The following is a 6000-nucleotide window of genomic DNA, read 5'->3' as shown; positions in this document are numbered from 1 at the left end:
AGCCGATATTTATCTGCTAAGTGTTCAGAAGAAGTTCAAAGGATTGGGAGGGTGGGAGGGATTTTATTTAAACCCACAGAATGCTGATAACCCTGGATTGAGTGGAAGTGCAGGCCACCTTGCCATCAGTGGGAGAGCCTGGGGTCTGAGGGCACAGGCTCAGAATAAAGGAACTGAGGCAAATTTCTTCAGTCAAGGGGTGGTTAATCTGTGGAATTTGTTGCCACGGAGGACAGTTCAGGCCGTCACTTTTGTATGTATGGCAGAGATTGATAGGTTCTTGACTGCTGAGGAGCTTAATCTTTCCAAGGAGAGGGCAGGACAATGGATTGGGGAAAAATCTCATGATTGAATGGCGGACTAGATGCAATGGGCTGAATAGCCTAATTCTGCACCTATGTCTTATGGTCTTATTCTGAACTTAATGATCATTCCATAATATTCCATGTCGAGTGTTGTGAAGTGAAAGTGACAATTGTATATTAGTTCACTGAGATCATTATATTTGTATTCAACATTTAAATTCCTGCGAGTTTTGTTTTTAGGAACACGGACCAGAAATGTTTTGTTCTCTTTGTATTGCTAACCTGCTTCATTATCTGTCCTGTTAAATTTAGTCCTACCGTGAGAGACTGGTTGGAAAAAACTCACAACTAGTAGTAAACAGCAGCTGAAGATTCGGGAACATCAACAGGTGAACCAGCCCCGGAACTGAGAGAAGCAGCTGGAGAGAACCTTTCTGATCCAGAGTTTCTATCAATTCTGTTGGAAGAAAGCTTGGTGAGTCTCATTTACTCAGACACTGGTCCTTTGGACGTTACAGATCTGAACAAAGGAAGGCAGGAGATGGTTGGCGTGAGACTGAATGTGCCCAGAAGTGCCAAGTTGCGCCTTTGGCAGACTCCGTTTCAGTCGCTCCAGGTGTGGTAGCAGCCCAGCTCTTTAAAGCGATTCCAAAAGTGTTTCCTCATTTCAATGCCTCGCGTCTTTTGATGTAGTTCTTGGTCAGTTGTTCTGAAATGTTCTCGTGCGGCTGTGTTACCTTGTAACCATATCAAAGAGCGTTGAAAATTCTCCCCATTTTGAGATACCCCAAGTGCAGTCATACTGTAGTAATTGCAAAAATGGGGAATTGCCATGAAGTGCAACAATTTATCATTGATTTTCTGGCTGCTGCAAGTGTATGTTATGGCAATGTTGGTCATTAGCTGTGGCAGTTTGGAATATATTCCACAGGAAGTGCCTCCTGGTGCAGTATCATTAATCCTTTCAACAAGGTCCCACTGACGTGGCATTGAACTGTATTTGTGTGAGAGACGGTTGGAAATAACCAGCACTTGGAAGTGGAAACAGGCAGAGTCTGTCGGTTACTTTCCTTTCCCAGGTTGTCTATCACAGAGAGGTTCTTCTCTGACCGCTGACCATGATGTTTTTGGGCCTTTCCGTAAGGGACTGAGGGACATCTGAGGGATAGAAGCCCTCCCTGAGGTACAAACACTGGTGTAAGTGATTCGGTGTAACACCAGCTCTGTGTTGAGGTGGAGCAGAAGAATCCCAGTGTTTTAATGAAGGAAGGTCTGGGGACAAAACTGTGACTGGATTTTCATTGAGAACTTTTCAAAGAAAAGTGGACCAATGCTAGCGGTCATCTCAAGTTAATGTTTACAAACCCAATCTTATACCCCCAAGTTGAGGAATGCTGAGCAGTAGAGCACGGGATGGATCAAGTTAATGGATCCCAGGTAAAATTGTCGGCTGGCTGAGAAACAGACTGTCTGTCTGTAATGGACGGAATGCAGCACGAAAATATCCACAATCTCCAGTGTGCACAGTCCGCTGATCTCCCTCTCCCCACAGACTACATGTGGTTATTGGACAGAATCCCACATGGAGAGTACCCCAGTCCCAAGAGTACAGTGTTTGCTGACCTGTCTATCCACAGACTAGAGTGGTTAATGGAGAGAATACCACAGGGAAAGTACCTCCATCTGCATTGTCGTGGTCAAAAGAACAGACGGTGTCCATGGCATGGCATACTTGTCAAATGTATCAGCTCTGCAGGTTGTGAAACATTGAACAAACATTGTGCTCAGTGTGAGCTGGACCAGAACACAAGGAATTGAGCTGGGGCCAGCGGCCTGTTCGTGAAACGGAGAAGAGAGCATCGGCACCCAGCACTACTCCAGAGACTAACTATGCCTTATGGGGCGAGCTCAGAGGCTGGTAGCAGAAGACTAACTGTGGGGGAAAAACCTGGCCAGCTAAAACTCCTGGTAACATTTGATGAGTAGTCTAGTGCTTTGTGCTCCATATCAGTAACATTGGTCGGACATACAGGAGGCACTGCCTTAAGAAGGCCAGATTTTTCATGAAAGATCCCCACCATCCAGGCCATGCCAACTTCTCACAGCTACCATCTGCAGGCGGTACAGAAGCCTGAAGTCACACACCACCATGTTCAAGAACAGCGACTTCCCTTCAACCATTATGTTATTGAACCAACCGGCACGATCCGGATCATCACTACAGTTGAGCAACACGATGACCACTTTGATCACTTTGCACTAAAATGGTGTCTGTTTTTTGTTCTAATTATGTCTTTTCTTGTAAAAAGTTCCATATAATTTGTGTTTAATTTTTGCTTTTCTTCTGAATGCTGCTTATACAATGTTATGTGCCTGTGATGCTGTAACAAGTTAAGTTTTTCATTGCACCTGTACACACATGTACTTGTGCATATCACAAACTCGTATTTGCCTTTGACTACTACAGGGTCTGGAGGACTTGAGTTGACTAAATTACTGAGTGTAGGACCTCGCTGGCATTCCCGTTTCCATTCGGCAACCGTTTCAATCACACAACTACTGAATTCAATGGTGAAAATTCTGTTGCTTCCTTCTTCCGTCCAACCATATCAGTAAAACTGTATTTATCCAAGTCCTAACAAAGAGACCCTGCACTGACCAAAGTCGCCCAGAGCAGTCCGTCCTAGAAAGTCCTCCCCAGAAACATTTGGGGATTTCTGACCCAACCCGAGACAAACGGCGCACATCACTCATGGTCTCCCCAAACACGCGCTGCCCGGCGTGAATCACCCCCGCAGACCCCAGACCCCCACTCCCTCCCCAAACTACCTTTCAAACCAGAACAAAACCTCAGAACAAATGTCTTCCATTTTTATTTATTTCCATGTCCCTCCAAGAGAAGATGGGGCCGTTTTTGAACCGATTTTCCCACCGACGAGTGAAGCGGCTTCCTGCGGCCGGAGCAGGTGAGTCGACTGATTTATCGGTGGGAGGCAGGAGGAGGCAGATCGGCCCATGGCTTCATGCGGGCCCATTCGGTAGGGATCCCCGCAGCCCAGTGTCCCCCTCCTTATTTCCCTTCAGAGCCGCCACCTTCTCCCCACAGGCCGGGCCCTCTCCCCTGGTGAAGCCCTTTACCCGATCGCCCCCATTCAGCCATATTTGCATCCGCTTATCCAGCCCAGAGCGCCCGTCCTTGGTGTGGGAGGGACGCGGAGTCACTGTAGGTGTCTCTGTGTCTTTTTCACACGCTCTCTGGGAGTGTGTAATCTGGGAAGTGGACGTCCATGGGGGTGGTGGGAGGGGTCATACAGTGTGGCATGGGAAGGATGGGTCCTTGGAGATAGTACAGTATGTGACCCGGGATGGAAGTGGGCAGCATATCCCGCGAGGAGGATCTGGTCCATTGGATCAGGCAGTGCGTCTGTTGGTTCACAAGGTAATGTTTCCCTACTTGTCTCAATTATTGTCTAATGCTCCTGTTCAAATTGTTTATTCCAGAGCACCGGAATTTGGTACCATCATGGCTGAAGGTATCGGCTGTGGAGGATATGCAGTTACCAGGTCAAGGAAACACGCAGGTGTTTGCAGTCTTCTCAAAAATATAAATATAGTCCTGATAGTAGGTCTGGATCTGGTGCAGGTACCAGAGGTTCACAATGGAAGTGGGAACAAGAAAGGGCTGAGCAGAGAGAGTTGACATCTCCAGGGGGCAGCACAGATACATTGAAGGAATTGTCTCATAAATCACCGGGAGGATACTCGGAGTGGAGCAGTGGCGGTGAGCATGGTCAGAGGCAGAAATTCGAGAGCGACAGTGATGGGGTTTCCTCTGTCATGGGAATACACGGTCTCAAGAGAGCAGTCTGGGGAAGTATGTAGGAGGGAAAGCAGTCACAGCTGTTGGGTATGAGGGGCTGAATGTGTCGTACTCTTCAATCTGAACAAAAATCATTTCAAATATCCTTAGAAACTCAGAAGTAGGAGAGGTTGTGATCTCATTGCAGAGTGCAGGAATTCACTCGGACAGTGATCGGACAGTGTGTGAACCAGGGAGGGCGGGCCCCAGCGGATCGGACGGTGTGTAACTCGGGGAGGGTGCGTCCCGAGGTATGGGATAGGGTGATACACGGGGAAAGTGGGCCCCTGGGGATCGGACGATGTGTGACGTTGGGAGAGTGGGTTTCGGGGGATGGGAGAGTGTGTGACACGGCGAAGGTGGGCCCTGGGGGATTGTGCACTGTGCGTCCCGGGGAGGATGTGGTCCCAGGGATTGGGGAATGTGTGACCCGGTTCGGATAGGCCACGGGGGTACGGGCAGTCTGTGACCCAGGTAAGGTTTTGCTTGTGGAGGATAATCCCAGTAATATCTGCCTCCGCAGCAGTTCCATAAAGAACCCCTGGTCATCGGTGTATTAATCTACCGTATAATCTATAATCAATATCACAGTTTCTGCCCTGTTCTGTCAGACAGTGGGTTGGCCATCACCTGCTTCTCGAGATGGACACCCAGCAAGTGACCCAGTTCACATTCACCAACAAAATCTGCTCACCCAGAACCTCGGCTCACATTGCAACCACCCATTCTCAGTCTGTGTTTTGCTCAATTCAAAATCACTCTGTAACCTGCAACTCATGATTTTTCAGGTAGGAAATTAACTCGTATACAGAAAGTTTACAAGAGAATTTTGCCAGTTGGATCATCAAGGGAAGATGATCAGGACACAGGAACTACGACACCAAAGCAAGGCCGGATTGAGGGCAGTGTCCCAATGGAATGTGCGCTGACCTTGGAGGAAAGGGAAGGAGTCAGCCCAGCGGGAGTTGGATCAGAGACACGATTCAGGGCCATGGAACCGGCCCAATTGAGGCGATTGCCTGTGACGTCGGAGGCTGTTAATCAAAGGAATCATCAGTCTCAGCCATGGAACAGGTGAGTGAAATGTGAGGGGACTGCGGGCAGCAGAATGATGCAAACGTTTGAGGTTGGGGGAAAGGCAAGTGAGAGGCCTTATTGGGAGATGGGCAACAGAGAAGATAGGAAATAAAGTGGGGAGGGAATGACAATTACAGCACATGAGGTGTAGAGGGATGGGGGGTGGGCACGTGTGAGAGCATGGGAATGTAGTACCTGCTCTGAGTTTTTCCGGGATGTGTATCAGAGGAAAGGTAACTGTCCAGATGTGGAGACTATTTCCGTGATGTGTGTTTGAGAAAATGTTGCTGTACAGATCGTGGTGTTCACCTCTACCCAGGCCGCTTGTCATCTTTGGTGCAAGACCTCGTTGGTTTAAGGGGAGCTGTCAGAACAGACGATGTCAGTAACTGCTGTTCATCTTATAGCTGGCAGACCACCATGTGCCATTGGTGTGGGAAATGAATGTTAAAAATAAACATCAGAAGCAGGAACAGTGAATCACACCCCCCCCCCCCACTTCCCACACCACAGCCTGCTTGCTATTCAGTTAGATCTTGTTTGTTCTGCCACATTTCCCCTCTGCCGCAAATCTCTTGATTCCTTGTGAATTCCATTGTCTGGCATTATCTCACAGCTCCTCATATGACACTCCTGTCTGTCACTCAATTTACCTACAGCGACTCGAGCACAAAGTGAGAGTATCTCAGCACAAAGAATTAGGCCCATTTTATACCCTTAAATCCCCTTACCCTGGTACTTTCCCACGGGACGGTACCA

At 48.2% G+C, this 6000-nt stretch overlaps 1 long non-coding RNA gene across 2 annotated transcripts; it reads left to right on the top strand.

Annotated features, from left to right (window-relative positions):
* Positions 1–632: 632 nt before the first annotated feature.
* Positions 633–5189, top strand: LOC127566460 (uncharacterized). Of its 2 annotated transcripts, none has more exons than XR_007955732.1 (4): positions 633–780; positions 3208–3271; positions 3807–3886; positions 4953–5189. It is a non-coding gene; the product is annotated as an uncharacterized LOC127566460 (long non-coding RNA). The 2 variants fall into 2 exon arrangements; XR_007955731.1 differs by having other exon boundaries at positions 3203–3271.
* Positions 5190–6000: the final 811 nt, after the last annotated feature.

This window comes from Pristis pectinata, chromosome 41, assembly GCF_009764475.1.
Source record: "Pristis pectinata isolate sPriPec2 chromosome 41, sPriPec2.1.pri, whole genome shotgun sequence".
Classification (NCBI taxonomy): Eukaryota; Metazoa; Chordata; class Chondrichthyes; order Rhinopristiformes; family Pristidae; genus Pristis; species Pristis pectinata.
The sequence above is the reverse complement of the archived record's forward strand: the minus strand, read 5'-3'. Positions and strand labels throughout refer to the sequence as shown.